At 39.0% G+C, this 15,230-nt stretch overlaps 1 pseudogene; it reads right to left on the reverse strand.

The window, feature by feature from the left end:
• Nucleotides 1–948: 948 nt before the first annotated feature.
• Nucleotides 949–14,167, reverse strand: LOC127664560 (putative vomeronasal receptor-like protein 4; annotated as a pseudogene).
• Nucleotides 14,168–15,230: the final 1,063 nt, after the last annotated feature.

A 15,230-nucleotide genomic window follows, 5' to 3' on the forward strand; every position in this document is an offset into this window, starting at 1 on the left:
CTTTGCTCTGGAGAATATCAATTCCTAGACTGGGAGACACCTGGGAGAGACCTGGGAAGGACTGTGCTTCCTTTCTGCCAGTTTCTTTTTTGTTACTCAGCTGCAGAAAGTTCCCTCAAGAACTATTCAGATGTTTCCATTTCTCTTCTAGTGGGAACTGTAGTGAGTTAATGGACAGTTTTGTTGAATGTGATGCATATACTACACTGACAGAAGGCTCCAGAGAAAACTGGAGTACAGGGACCCTGGAAAGTCTCCAGGTAATAGCTCTTTCGGGACTGTCTTTGTCCTCCTGGGCCCAAGTCTGTGAGTTCTCAATAACACTAATGTCCTTCCATTTGGCAAGGCCTCACTCCTTGGCTTTCACCAAGATGATCTCCTGCACGTCTTTGGTACCCAGGTCTCATAATCCACAGCTTAGCAGGGAAGATAGAGCCTGGAATTTCAAATCAAGTGGCATAGCAAACACCAGATGTTCAGTGTCAGCTATTGTGAGGGGCAAATTCTGGGAAGTAGAAGTTCTAGTATTAACAATCTATTAGTGAGGCATTTACACATCAGTGTGCCAGTGAGTCCCTGTCCTGGAACATGCTCTCTGCTAGAGGCCAACCCAGGTGGGTCTTCTTTTTTGTTCGGTTCTCCTTGAGGCAGCAGACGGAGATGATTGCTGGCAGGAGTAAGACTTAGTCTTATGTGAAACTTAGGATTGCTGTATAAATAATAAAACATTTTCCTACCTCAATTCTGAGTCACTATGCTTCAGGAGCTGACTTGCCTTCAGAGTTCCTGTGAAGAGAGAAACTCTTTAGCACCTCATTCTGAAACAGCAGAAGATTAAGTAAAGTAGCTAATGTTTTATCTCCATGGAACTGTGTGGCTCTGTCACCTTGCTAGTTGAGGTCACAGGAAGAAAAAGAGCACTTTGAAAAGGAATTTTTGCGTTTATTTTTAAGTTGTAAAATGTTTCCTATTAAAGCCCTCTAAAAAGGAGGGGGGCAGGCTTGTAAGAAAACAGGGATAATGGATCTCAGACAAAATGGATAAGGGGCATTTAAGAAAAACAGGATAAGGACTGTTAATAAGAGGGAGATAGGGAGAATAATGCTAAGAAAAGTAGGAACAAGGAGATTTGCTAAGAGTAGGGGATAAGGAGTCATGCCCCTCTTCTCCTTGTCCTCAGAACTTTTACATTTTTCAGAATACACGATCATATGGTAAAAGGTTCATCATAGTTTTACACATAAATTCAAATCATAAATCGAGCAAGAAGTTTACAGCAAAGAGTGTTTACATGTATATCCATTGGAAGTAATTATCAGTCTAAACATTCATCATCTACCACAGCTTCACAGGTTCATGGAATGTTAAAAACCATGACTAAGTTATTAGTGAAGTTTTGCATAGATAAACCCAGAAAATAATTTATCTTCTGTCCTACCACTTATAATTAATCATTAGTTTCCCTTTTAGAACTTTTGGTTAATGGTTTTACAATCTTTTAGAATGAAAGGACCTAATAGCAATCCCACTTTAAAGGAGCCAAATAAATGCTGATATAATTTTAGGAAAATTTTTTTTCGAGACAGGGTTTCTCTGTGTAGCTCTGGCTGTCCTGGAACTCACTCTGTAGACCAGGCCAGCCTCGAACTCAGAAATCCACCTGCCTCTGCCTCCCAAGTGCTGGGATTAAAGGTGTGTGCCATCACCGCCTGGCCCAATTTTAGGAATTCTTATAGGATCATCATTAAGAATTAAAAAATCATCTATTTTTCTATATAGCATCACTACAAGAATGTACACCTTTGTAGTTCTGCAGAGATCGTCTCATAAGGGTAGGTTAATACCTTGTGATTGTTAGGTATATTTAATGATACCAGGCAAAGCATCTTAATAGCAGGAATCTATCCTAAAATGAAATTCTCCTGGGCTTTGTCTATCAGAGAAAAGTTGTCATGGATTGTTTTCTTAATCCAAGGCAGATCATCTCAGGAAAATCACCTACTACTTATTAGCGTGTCCTATGTTGGCTCCTGACAGCTGTCTAGGCCTGTGATGGCATCATTTGAGAGAGTCTATTTGGTGAATAATTAAGATCTGACATGGTTAGAATTGTCTATATTATTTTCATGAGTTTCCTAGCAGTTGTGGAATCTGGCAACATCAATCAATTGGTGACCAAGTCTGCTGGGTGTGATGACATCACTTGTTTCACTGATTTAGCACTCTGCTGTGCAAACCCAGCCCAGGAAATGGTGATGTGCTCACCTCTACATCGCCTATCCTGTTCTCCTTCATTGGCTTTGAGGGGAAATAATACAGATTCCTGACGGAAGTGTTGCCTGCAGCATTTTTCCCAGTGCTAAAGAGAAGCCTCAAGTCACATGATAAGGATGATGGAATGGGAAGTTGGTAAGAATCCACTTCCCTCCTTTCTAGAAACCCTGAACTAGCCTTAGGTGGCTTTGTACTAGTCTGATTTATTGATGTAAGTTATTATAATGCTTAACTGATTTAATGCTTGGATATATTAGAATATAAGGGCAAAGTGTAGTGAGGTGGAAAATGCTAGCAATGCTCAGGCAGGCCAATTACCAGGCCAAGGCCTGGGCTATTAATTGGCATCAAGGACAACTGAAGCTACATAGCAAAGCTACATGTCCTCCTTGTAGTCTCCAAAATATTAGGGGATAAAAATGACAGTGCATATCTTGAACTCATGGAGGAATGGTATTCTAGCATTTCTCAGTGAAGACTCAAGGATATAGCAATAGGACCAACTCTGTTCATCAGGAAAAGGCAGATGAGAACAGCATAACCAAGTATTAGAGATGTTTTAATATTTATGATAATGGAATCATGAGTCACCATGGAACTTGTATAAATGGAGAAAGTGAAGTCTGCCCAATAAAGGAAAAGGAAACAGCTCGTGAGAATGACAACATTCTGTGCAGCTCTGATCTCTGGACTGAAACTCTTTATAAACCTGCAGCTATGAAGGTAGAGGACATACTTGTGATGTTTATACAGGTGAAAAGAAATGCATCCGCTGCTCCAGACTATGAGACTCTGGAAGATGAGATTAAGAACAACCATGAGCAAGAGGAAAAGCCACTTAACTATGTGCCTGGATGGTACCATGTAGCAATAACCAATATACCCAGGAGCTCCAGATCGGATGGCAGCATATAGCAATGCCCAATGTATCCTATAACTCCAGATCTGTTTATGCCACTGCCTGCAGTTATATAGTACAACAAGTTAGAACTTGTGAGAATATTGAGGATCTAAAAGAAGAAGACATAGGTAAGAACTTGCCTGTACAAGGTCTGTGGTCTAAGCTTATTCCTAATGGTGGCCCTGGGACTGATCATGACAGCATGGACCATGCTGAGGAGACAGGTGGTGCAGATCAAAAGGCTCTGTGCCATCCTTGTCAGATATACCATAGCTTTATAGCCAATAACTCCTAGGAAGTTTCTGAAATAAAACACTGTGGCTATATCTCTGATCCCTGTGCTACAAAATGATGATCATATTAGAAAATGCCAAGTGGATGTGAATAAGGTTTATAGGCTTTTTCTCACTCCGGAAGGCAGAAGTGTCCAGAAGTCTCACAAACATAGGATATTGTCCGCAATTCCAGGTCCAGTAAGAGAAAGGACGACTATGGTCTGGATAATGTTGTTCCATTTCACCTTTTGACTTCACTCATGGCACTGGGAAAAAGTCATTTGAGAAACATGTGAGATTTTCTCTGTTTATTCGTATGAAAAAAAAATGGTCTCAAGGATGTAAACACATATGGTTCTTTCCTTAATGATTCCTAACCGGATACTTGGTTTTCATTGTTGTTTGTTTTTGCTTTGTACTTTTGCATTTACATGGAAATGATGATAGCTGTAATCAGGCATAAACTTAATAGTTTCCTGCCTTTCATGGTGATCATTCTTCCCCCACGTCCACATGACTATGAACATCCCAGACAAAATCTAAATGCATGACATCATTTTGTCAGTTTTCATATCAACACAGTCCTGAGCAGTAGCCTGGTGGGCTCCTTTCTTTTCCCTCATGTAACCCAGTATGACCTCAGGATGCTGGACTATGTTTTTACTTCATTCTGATCCTCTTATGCAACTATCACTAAATGATGTTGAACTAATACAAAGCTTGTAGCTTCTCCAGAAAATTGTTTTTGGTCAAATAAATTTATTTCTCCTGGAATATTATATGATATGTTCTACTTCCTATATCCTTTTCCTATAATTGGCACAGAAGCTAGTATTTTTTTAGGAGTCAGGGAGCAAATCATAATCCTCTCAAATCAAGGTAGGAGTATGTCTAATAAAATTTGTGTTGCCCTCATAACTTTCTACATGTATCAAATCTTATTGAAAGTGATTTAATTTTCCTCCTGTAAGACCCGAAAAAACTGAGGGCATCCCAGCGCCCCACGCCTTAGAAGGCAAAACCCAAATCACTCGTGAGAAATGGTCTTGATGTTATAGCAAGAGGATTTTTGTTCCAGAGCTCTTATACATGTATAAAGTTCTGTATGTACAAGAATGTTCTTTATAATCAGCTACTGCAAGCTCCTTCAGTTTCTGCATATATAACATCAATTAGGTTATTTGGCTTTCTCATGTCCAGTGTTCTCATCTATAACCTAGGGATAGTACTTTGTCCCATTTGCAAATTCATTTGGAATAACAAAACCCCCCGGATATTGAAAACTATTCTCAACAATAAAAGAACCATCTCTGACCTTAAGCTCTACAGAACAATAGTGATAAAAACTGCATGGTATGGTTGTCTGGAGGGGCCTTGCCAGAGCCTTACACATAGAGAAGCAGATGCTAGCAGCCAACTATTGGTCTGGGCATGGGGTCCCCAATGGAGGAGTTGGAGGGTGGTCTGGAGGAGCTGAAAGAGTTTTCAGCCCCATGGGAAGAGCAACAATGTCGGCCACCCAGACACCCCAGGACTCCCAGGGACAAAACCATCAACCAAGCGGTACACTTGGTTCCAGCCAAAAATGTAGCAGAAGAATGCCTTGTCAGACAGGAAGTAGTGGTCCTTGGTCAGGTGAAGGCTCAATAGAGGCCCCAACAAAGGGAAATCGAGGTGGGGAGGTGGGAGTGGGTCGGGTGGAAGGGCATATACTTGGAGGCAGGGGGTGGGAGGAGGGGTTGGGGGTTTTCTGGGAGGGGGGAAACCGGGAAAGGTTTTACCATTTGAAATGTAAATGAAGATTATATTCAATTAAAGAAAAAAAAGAAAGAAAAAACTGCATGGTATTGGACAGTGACAGGCAGGTAGATCAATGGAATAGAACTGAAGACCCAGAAATAAACCCACACAACTATGGTCACTTGATCTTTGATAAAGGAGCTAAATCCCGCTCCCTTCGATAGCTCAGCTGGTAGAGCGGAGGACTGTAGAAACTTTATAAGTAATTTTAGGTGTGTATTGATACTGGAAATAAAATGAACAATATTATTTAAATTAAAAAAAAAAAAAAAAAAAAAAAAAAAAAAAAAAAAAAACAAAAAAAAAAAAAAAAAAAAAACAAAAAAAAAAACAAAAAAAAAAAAAAAAAAGGAGCTAAATCCAATCAGTGGAAAAAAAGACAACATTTTCAACAAATGGTGCTGGTTCAGTTGGAGGTCAGCATGCAGAAGAATGCAAATTGATCCATTCTTTTCTTTGGTTTTTGAAAAGCATGTTCTTTTATTGAAAAAGGAAGTAAAAACATTTTATGATAAAATTGAATATTTATGTAGAAAATATTTCTGATAAAATAGAAGAGATATAGAGAAAAAATGTTAAAATTGACAATTTTCATGGAAAATTAAAGAGTAAAGTGGTAGGCATAAAAACATTGCTAAATTAATTGAAAAATGAAATAGAAACATTTTATAATAGAATTGAAGATTTATGTGAAAAGTATTTCTGATAAAATTGTAGAAAAGTGTAAAAACATGTTAAAATTGAAGATTATCATGGAAAATTTTATATAGATATAATAATGGTAGGCATAAAAGTATTTCTAAGTTGATTGCAAGTAGAATTATTAACATTTTCTGATAAACTTGAAGATTTACATGGAAAATATTTCTGGTAAAATTGAAGAAATATGTAGAAAAACATGTTAAAATTGAAGATTATCATGGAAATTACACAGATAAAATGGTAGGCATAAAAATATTTCTAGCCAGGCATTGGTGGCACATGCTTTTAATACCAGCACTTGGGAGGCAGAGGCAGGCAGATTTCTGAGTTGAGGCCAGCCTGGTCTACAGAGTGAGTTCCAGGATAGCCAGGGCTACACAGAGAAACTCTGTCTCGAAAAACAAAACTGTAAGACCCCAAAAACCGAGGGTGCCCCAGCACCCCACACTCCGAAAGGCGACACCCAAATCACTCACGAGAAACAGTCTCAGTGCAATAGCATGAGGATTTCTTTATTCCAGAATTCTGGATTCCACAGCCATGCACCACGCAGGGTCAGAGGACTATGGACCCCTGAGTGCCGAACTGCAACAGCTTTTATAAGTTTAGGACAGAGCCCGCGAATCACAAACCAATCATTTTTTAGTATGGAGATCCTGCGAAATGGGAACCAATTGATTTGTACCACTCCATAGTTTTTACGCCAATCAGTTTAAATTATCGGTGTGTGAACTCCTGCTTAGGGGTAATGGCGTAAGTTTACAGAAGATAAGCTTAGCCCATTTCCAGTTACCCTATGGGGCCAGGATCACCTATTCAAGGCCTTTCTGCTAGCTCTAAACAAAGGGCGGGCTCTGGAATGTGACATTTTACCTAGTTTCTTTTCTTTTTTTTTTTTTCTTCTTATCAAGCGCTTTTTTTTATTCGATATAATTTATTTACATTTCAAATGACTTCCCCTTTTCTAGTCCCCCCACTCCCCGAAAGTCCCGTAAGCCCCCTTCTCTTCCCCTGTCCTCCCACCCACCCCTTCCCACTTCCCCATTCTGGTTTTGCTGAGTACTGTTTCACTGAGTCTTTCCAGAACCAGGGGCCACTCCTCCTTTCTTCTTGTACCTCATTTGATGTGTGGATTATGTTTTGGGTATTCCAGTTTTCTAGGTTAATATCCACTTAATAGTGAGTGCATACCATGATTCACCTTTTGAGTCTGGGTTACCTCACTTAGTATGATATTCTCTAGCTCCATCCATTTGCCTAAGAATTTCATGAATTCATTGTTTCTAATGGCTGAATAGTACTCCATTGTGTAGATATACCACATTTTTTGCATCCACTCTTCTGTTGAGGGATACCTGGGTTCTTTCCAGCATCTGGCAATTATAAATAGGGCTGCTATGAACATAGTAGAACATGTATCCTTATTACATGGTGGGGAGTCTTCTGGGTATATGCCCAGGAGTGGTATAGCAGGATCTTCTGGAAGTGAGGTGCCCAGTTTTCCGAGGAACCGCCAGACTGATTTCCAGAGTGGTTGTACCAATTTGCTACCCCACCAGCAGTGGAGGAGTGTTCCTCTTTCTCCACACCCTCTCCAACACCTGCTGTCTCCTGAATTTTTAATCTTAGCCATTCTGACTGGTGTAAGATGAAATCTTAGGGTTGTTTTGATTTGCATTTCCCTAATGACTAATGAAGTTGAGCATTTTTTAAGATGCTTCTCCGCCATCCGAAGTTCTTCAGGTGAGAATTCTTTGTTTAACTCTGTACCCCATTTTTTAATAGGGTTGTTTGGTTTTCTGGAGTCTAACTTCTTGAGTTCTTTATATATATTGGATATTAGCCCTCTATCTGATGTAGGATTGGTGAAGATCTTTTCCCAATTTGTTGGTTGCCGATTTGTCCTCTTGATGGTGTCCTTTGCCTTACAGAAACTTTGTAATTTTATGAGGTCCCATTTGTCAATTCTTGCTCTTAGAGCATACGCTATTGGTGTTCTGTTCAGAAACTTTCTCCCTGTACTGATGTCCTCAAGGGTCTTCCCCAGTTTCTTTTCTATTAGCTTCAGAGTGTCTGGCTTTATGTGGAGGTCCTTGATCCATTTGGATTTGAGCTTAGTACAAGGAGACAAGGATGGATCAATTCGCATTCTTCTGCATGCTGACCTCCAGTTGAACCAGCACCATTTGTTGAAAAGGCTATCTTTTTTCCATTGGATGTTTTCAGCCTCTTTGTCGAGGATCAAGTGGCCATAGGTGTGTGGGTTCATTTCTGGATCTTCAATCCTGTTCCATTGATCCTCCTGCCTGTCACTGTACCAATACCATGCAGTTTTTAACACTATTGCTCTGTAGTATTGCTTGAGGTCAGGGATACTGATTCCCCCAGATTTTCTTTTGTTGCTGAGAATAGTTTTAGCTATCCTGGGTTTTTTGTTGTTCCAGATGAATTTGATAATTGCTCTTTCTAACTCTGTGAAGAATTGAGTTGGGATTTTGATGGGTATTGCATTGAATCTGTATAGTGCTTTAGGCAAAATGGCCATTTTAACTATATTGATTCGACCGATCCATGAGCATGGGAGGTTTTCCCATTTTTTGAGGTCTTCTTCCATTTCCTTCTTCAGAGTCTTGAAGTTCTTGTCATACAGATCTTTCACATGTTTGGTAAGAGTCACCCCAAGATACTTTATACTGTTTGTGGCTATTGTGAAGGGGACATTTTACCTAGTTTCTAACAAAGCGAGATAGCATTTTAAACTCCTGATTTCTTGGGGTTATTAGAGTTAGGCTGTATTATTTTCTATCCTTTCAAAAACAAAACAAAACAAAACAAAACAAAAATTCTAAGTTGATTGAAAGTGGAATTAAAAACATTTTGTGATAAAATTGAAGATTTACATGGAAAATAACTCTGCTAAATTTGAAGAAATATATAGAAAACACTTTAAGATTGACTATTTCATGGAAAAATTATATAGACAAAACGGTAGGCATAAAAATATTCTTAAATTGATTGAAAGTGGAATTATAAATATTATCTGATAAAACTGAAGATTTACGTGGAAAATATTTCTGATAAAATCGAAGAAATATCTAGAAAAATATGTTAAAATTGAAGATTATCATGGAAAATAATACAGATAAAATGGTAGACATAAAAACATTACTAAATTAATTGAAAGAGGAATTACAAATATTTTCTGATAAAATTGAAGATTTATATGAAAAATATTTGTTAGTCTATGTCTTTTTATTAGACAATTGAGTTCATTGATGTTAAAAGATATTAAGGGATAGTGATTGTTGCTTCCTGTTATTTTTGATGTTATTTTTATGTGTGGTTACTTTCTTTTGGGTTCATTGGAAGAATACTTTCTTGCTTTTTCTAGGTGTAGTTTCCCTCCTTGTGTTGGTGTTTTCCATCTATTATTCTTTGTAGGGTTGAATTTGTGGGAAGATATTTTGTAAATTTGGTTTTATCATGGAATATCTTGGTTTCTCCACCTATGGTGATTGAGAGTTTTGCTGGGTATAGTAGTCTAGGCTGGCATTTGTGTTCTCTTAGGGTCTGTATGAGATCTACCCAGTATCTTCTAGCTTTCGATGCTCTCTGGTGAGAAGTCTGGTGTAATTCTGATAGGTCTGCCTTTATAAGTTACTTGCCCTTTTCCCCTTACTGCTTTTAATATTCTTTCTTTGTTTAGTGCATTTGTTGTTTTGATTATTATGTGACAGGAGGAATTTCTGCTCTGGTCCAGTCTGTTTGGAGTTCTGAAGGTTTCTTGTATATTCATGGGAATCTCTTTCTTTAGGTTAGGAAAGTTTTCTTCTATAATTTTGTTGAAGATATTTACTGGCCTTTTAAGTTGGAAATCTTCACGAAGTCTCTTCTATACCTATAATCCTTATTTTTGGTTGTCTCATTGTTTCCTGGATTTTTTGGATGTTTTGTGTTACAAGTTTTATGCATTTATACCATTTTCTATGGTATCTTCAGCACCTGAGATTCCTTATTTTATCTCGTTTTCTAACTCCAGAGATGTCTCATTTTGTGATTTCTTTATTGTTTCTATTTCCACTTATAGGTCCTGGATGGTTTCACTTGATTGTTTGAGTTTTCCTGTAATTCTTTAAGGGATTTTTGTGTTTCCTCTTTAAGGGCTTCTGCCTGCTGACCAGTGTTCTCCTGTATTTCTTTAAGGGAGTTATTTAAGTCCTTCTTGAAGCTCTATATTAGCATCACGATATCAGATTTTAAATCCAACTCTTACTTTTCTGGTGTGTTGGGGTATCCGGGACTTGCTTTGGTGGGAGAACTGGGTTTTGATGTTGCCAAGTAGCCTTGGTTTCTGTTGGCAGGGTTCTTGTGCTTACCTTTCACCATCTGGTTATCTCTGGTGCTAGTTGGTCTTACTGTCTCTGGCTGGAGCTTGTCCCTCCTATGGGCCTGTAAGCCTGTGTCCTCACTCCTGGGAGACCAACTCTCTTCTGTCAGGGTCTGTGCACAGAAGGCTGTAGAGCTCCTTGGCTACCTGGTGCAAATGGCAGCCTGTAGACCTCTGTCCCAGCTGTTCCATTAATCATATGTCCTTTGAGCACCTAGCTGTTCCCCTCCAGAAAGGATGTGGAGATCTCACCTCTGTGCTCAGAAGTGAAAGTGCTGCTTGGAGATCACTCTCTCCTGGCGGGCTGTGCACAGAACGCTGTGGAGTCCCCTGGCTCCCTGGTACAAATGGTGGCAGGAAAACCAAATTGATCCATTCTCATTTTCTTGTGCAAAGCTTAAGTCCAAGTGGATCAAGAACTTCCACCTTAAACCAGATACACTGAATCTAATAGAAGAAAAAGTAGGTAAAAACCTTGAACACATTGGCACAGGGGAAAATTTCTTGAACAGAACACAAATGGCTTATGCTCCAAAATCAACAATAGACAAATGGGACCTCATAAAATCACAAAACTTCAGTAATGCAAAGGACACTGTCAATAGGACAAAACAGCAACCAACAGTTTGGGAAAATATATTACCAATCCTACATCTGATAGAAGGCTAATATCCAATATATGCAAAGAACTCAAGAAGTTAGACTCCAGAGAACCAAATAACTCTATTAAAAATGGTGTACAGAGCTCAACAAAGTATTCACAATTGAGGAATATCTAATGGCTGAGAAGCACAATGGACCATGCACAGAGGGCTGTGGAGACTTTTAAAAATAACTTTGCAGTTTTTTTTTTAAAATTTGATCCTAGGCAATCCAAGACTTGTTCAAAGAGTCTAGAAATCCACAATGGCAGATTCCTACCAGTGCCCTACTCCTCTGAGCATGCCATGTTATCTTGGACCTCTTGCTTACTTGGAAAAAAAGACTGGAAATGATTTTATTCCCAAGAAGCTAGAGAAGGAGAGAGAGAGAGAGAGAGAGAGAGAGAGAGAGAAGGAATAAGTAAGTGAAATAAGTAACAGTTGTCTACATGTATACTCCCTCAATGTGCTTCCATGGTTACCATGTCAGGGAACCACCCAGTATTTCCTATTTGTCATGGGCTATCCTAGGAGCCATGAGCATGAGACCAATAGGGAAAGAGGTGTCAGGACTTAACTGCCCTGGCAGGACAGCAGATATTCTAAAGATAGATGTGTCCCTTCCTTTTTCCTATCAGAATATTGATATAATAAAGCTAAAGAAAGAACATTTGCCCTGAATTAAGTTTGACCCCTGGGTTGTAGAAAAGCTGAATCCATGACTCTATCAGTGGAGAAACTTGCCTCCCCAGAGAGGCTTCACACAGTTCTGATAACACAGGTCATTTCTTAGATTTTCTTTCTTTTTTATCAATTTTCAACCTTGCTACAGAAAAGGGGGACTCTCCCTAGTTTTGCCAAACAATAAAATTGGATATAGTACTACCTGAGGACCCAGCTATACCACTCCTGGGCATATACCCAGAGGATGCTCCAATATGTAATTAGGACACATGCTCCACTTTGTTCATAGCAGCCTTATTTATAATGGCCAGAAGCTGGAAAGAACCCAGATGTCCCTCAATGGAGGAATGGATACAGAAAATGTGGTACATTTATGCAATGCAATTTTAATGCTTCGCTATTAAAAACAACAAACACATGAATTTTTTTGGGAAATGGATGGCACTAGAAAATATCATACTGTGTGAGGTAGCCCATTCACAAAAGACCACACATGGTATGCACTCACTGATAAGTGGATATTAGCTCAAAAGTTTGGAATACCCAAGGTACAACTCACAGACCACATGAAGCTCATGAAGAAGGAAGACCAAAGTGTGGCTACTTTGATCATTTTTAGAAGGTGGATCAAAATACCCATGGCTCCCAGCCAACCAATAGACTGAGCATAGGGTCCCTAATGGAGCAGCTAGAGAAAGGACCCAAGAGCTGCAGAGGTTTGCAGCCCCATAGGAGGAACAATAATATGAACTAACCAGTACTACCAGAGCTCCCAGTGACTAAACCACCAACCAAAAAGTACACACGGAGGGGCCCATGGCTCCAGCTGCATATGTAGTAGAGGATGACCATTTCAGACATCAATGAGAAGATTGGTCCTGTGAAGGTTTGATGATCCAGTGTAAGGGAATATAGGTCAGGAGAGTAGGAGTGGGGGTTGGTAAGCAGAAGGAACAGCAATGGGATAGGGGGATTTTAGAGGGGTAACAAGGAAAGGGGATAACATTTGAAATGTAAATAAAGCGTACATCTAATAAAATTAAAAAAAAAAAGAAATCCCAAATTTCCTTAAATATCCAGTGGCTTTGTGAAAAAATAATAACACACACACACACACACACACACTTGCAATGTTTATTATTGTGTGAGTTGAATATATGTACACATCTTATGAGTGGGCAGACACTGCATGCAGGAGACTGAGCTGATGTCAGCAATTCTCCATTATCTTCTATGTTATCAAGTCAGGATCTTTTAGTCAAACACAGAGTATACCAAATTGGCTAATCTCACTACTCAGTTCCTCTAGGGAGAGCCTGTCCCCTGATTTCTGAGGCTGGAATTGTATGCAACTTCCACCAGGCATTGAAGTGAGTGGTATTCACACTTTTTTGTTTGTTTGTTTTTTGGATTTGGGTTTTTTTGAGACAGGGTTTCTCTCTGTCTCTGTACAGCCCTGGCTGTCCTGGAACTCACTCTGTAGACCAGGCTGGCCTCGAACTCAGAAATCCGCCTGCCTCTGCCTCCCAGAGTGCTGGGATTACAGGCATGTGCCACCACTGCCCGGCCAGCTGACATTTGCACATTTAAGGAAAGTACTTTAACTACTACAAGCCCAGCCAGGGCTTGACCTTTCAGTGCTATCCTGTTACAAGAGAATATCTATTATCTGAGGTCAGCTTGCTGACCAGAGATATGCTAAGTCCCTCCATACTACAGTCTTATGGGGTAATTCTTTGGCAATGCTTTCTCCCAGAATGCTAATGAGTTTGGTAAGAATAAACACAATGCGATGATTCTAGACACATTGAAGATTTGACAATTTGTTTACTAAATACTTGGATAGATGTGACTGTAGCTGTCATGGTGCTGTGGGCCAGTCCTGGAAGGTTTCTTTTTTATTGGATGCTTCTTGAGGCAGGGAAGAAAGAAGTACTTTGGTAGCCGTAAGATATTTAGAGTTACTGTATGATAACAAAAATGTTCCATATCTAAGTCTAAGTTACTTTGCTTCTATAGCTAACCTGCTTTCTGTATTCCCCTGAGACCAGAAATATGCAAGTCTCTGGGATTTAACACCTCATTCTAAAACAGCAGGAGATTATGTAAAGCAGTCTTTGTCCTAGTTTGAGGAAGTTGCAAGGCTCAAACTTTCAGCCTGCTTGTTGAAGACATTGGAAGAAGGGACACTTTGAAAAGTGAATTTAGTATTTATTTCTAAGTTGTAAAAAGCTTCCTATGAAAGTTCTCTAAGAACAAAGGGGAAAACAGAATGGTAAGAAAAGTGGGATGAGGAGAGCACTAATGCTCTCCTCTCTTTGTCCTCAGCACTTATACATCTTTCAGAACACATGATCACATGGTAAAATGTTCATTACATGTTTACACATGAATTCAAATCATAAATCAAATAAGAAGTTTACAACAGATGTTTGCATGCATATCCATTAGGAGTAATTATCTGGCTAAATATTCATTACCTGTCACCTTTCCACAGGTTCATGGAGAGTTCAAAACCATAACTAAGTTATTAGTAAAGGTTTATATAGATAAACCCAGTCATTATTTTCTCTTTTGTCCCAGAATCTATTATAAATCATTAGTTGTCTTTTTATAACCTTTCATTAATGGTTTTACCACCCCTTAGAATGTGCTCTGAGGAGTAGAAAGCCTGCTTACTATCAGAAGTGACACTAAAGACTGCCAGAATTCTCATTGCAGTTTTGACTATCAGAAAAGACTTAATAACAGTGTTATTAAAGTAGTTTAAGGGCTGGAGAGATGGCTCAGTGGATAAGAGTACTGACTGCTCTTCCAGAGGTCCTCAGTTCAATTCCCAGCCACCACATGGTGGCTCACAACCATCTGTAATGGAATCTGTTGCCCTCTTCTTGTGTGTCTGAAGACAGCTACAGTGTACTCACAAGTATAAAATAAATTAAAAAAAAATAAAGTAGTTTAAAATTTACTATACATTTAGGAATTGTTATAGGATCATCATTAAGGATAAAGAAATCATCTACTTGTCTATATACCATCACTACAAGACAGTACATCTTCATAGTTCTACAGCTCAAAAGGGTGCTTCAATACCTGATGATTATTTTATATGTTTAGTAATAACAGGTGAAACATATTAATAACAGGAATCTTTCCTGAAATGAAGGATTCCTGGGCCTTGCTTATGGGAGCAAATCTATTGTGGATTATTATAATTCAAGAGAGGCCATTTCAGGAAGATCACCTGTTAGTTATTAGCTTGTCCTATGTCAGGTTCTGACACCATGGAGCACAAGCAAGACTCAGGAGGAGTGCTCCCCAGCCTATCTCTCTCAGTGAGAACTTAGTTAGGCAGCTACATACTGCTAACAACCCAGAGTAGGATCATGACCAAAAATCATATCAAGAAGGTCATGAAATCTGAGAAAAATGCATAAATAGAAAAAAAAAATGAGTGAACATTGGTGACATGTTTCAGTGAAGTGGGTCCCTGTAACTGAAGCAAAATTTGATGGTTAAAACAAGGATAAGAAGAGTGGTAAAGATGAGTAAATTAGGTTTTAAAG

Source organism: Apodemus sylvaticus, chromosome 14 (genome assembly GCF_947179515.1).
Source record: "Apodemus sylvaticus chromosome 14, mApoSyl1.1, whole genome shotgun sequence".
Classification (NCBI taxonomy): domain Eukaryota; kingdom Metazoa; phylum Chordata; class Mammalia; order Rodentia; family Muridae; genus Apodemus; species Apodemus sylvaticus.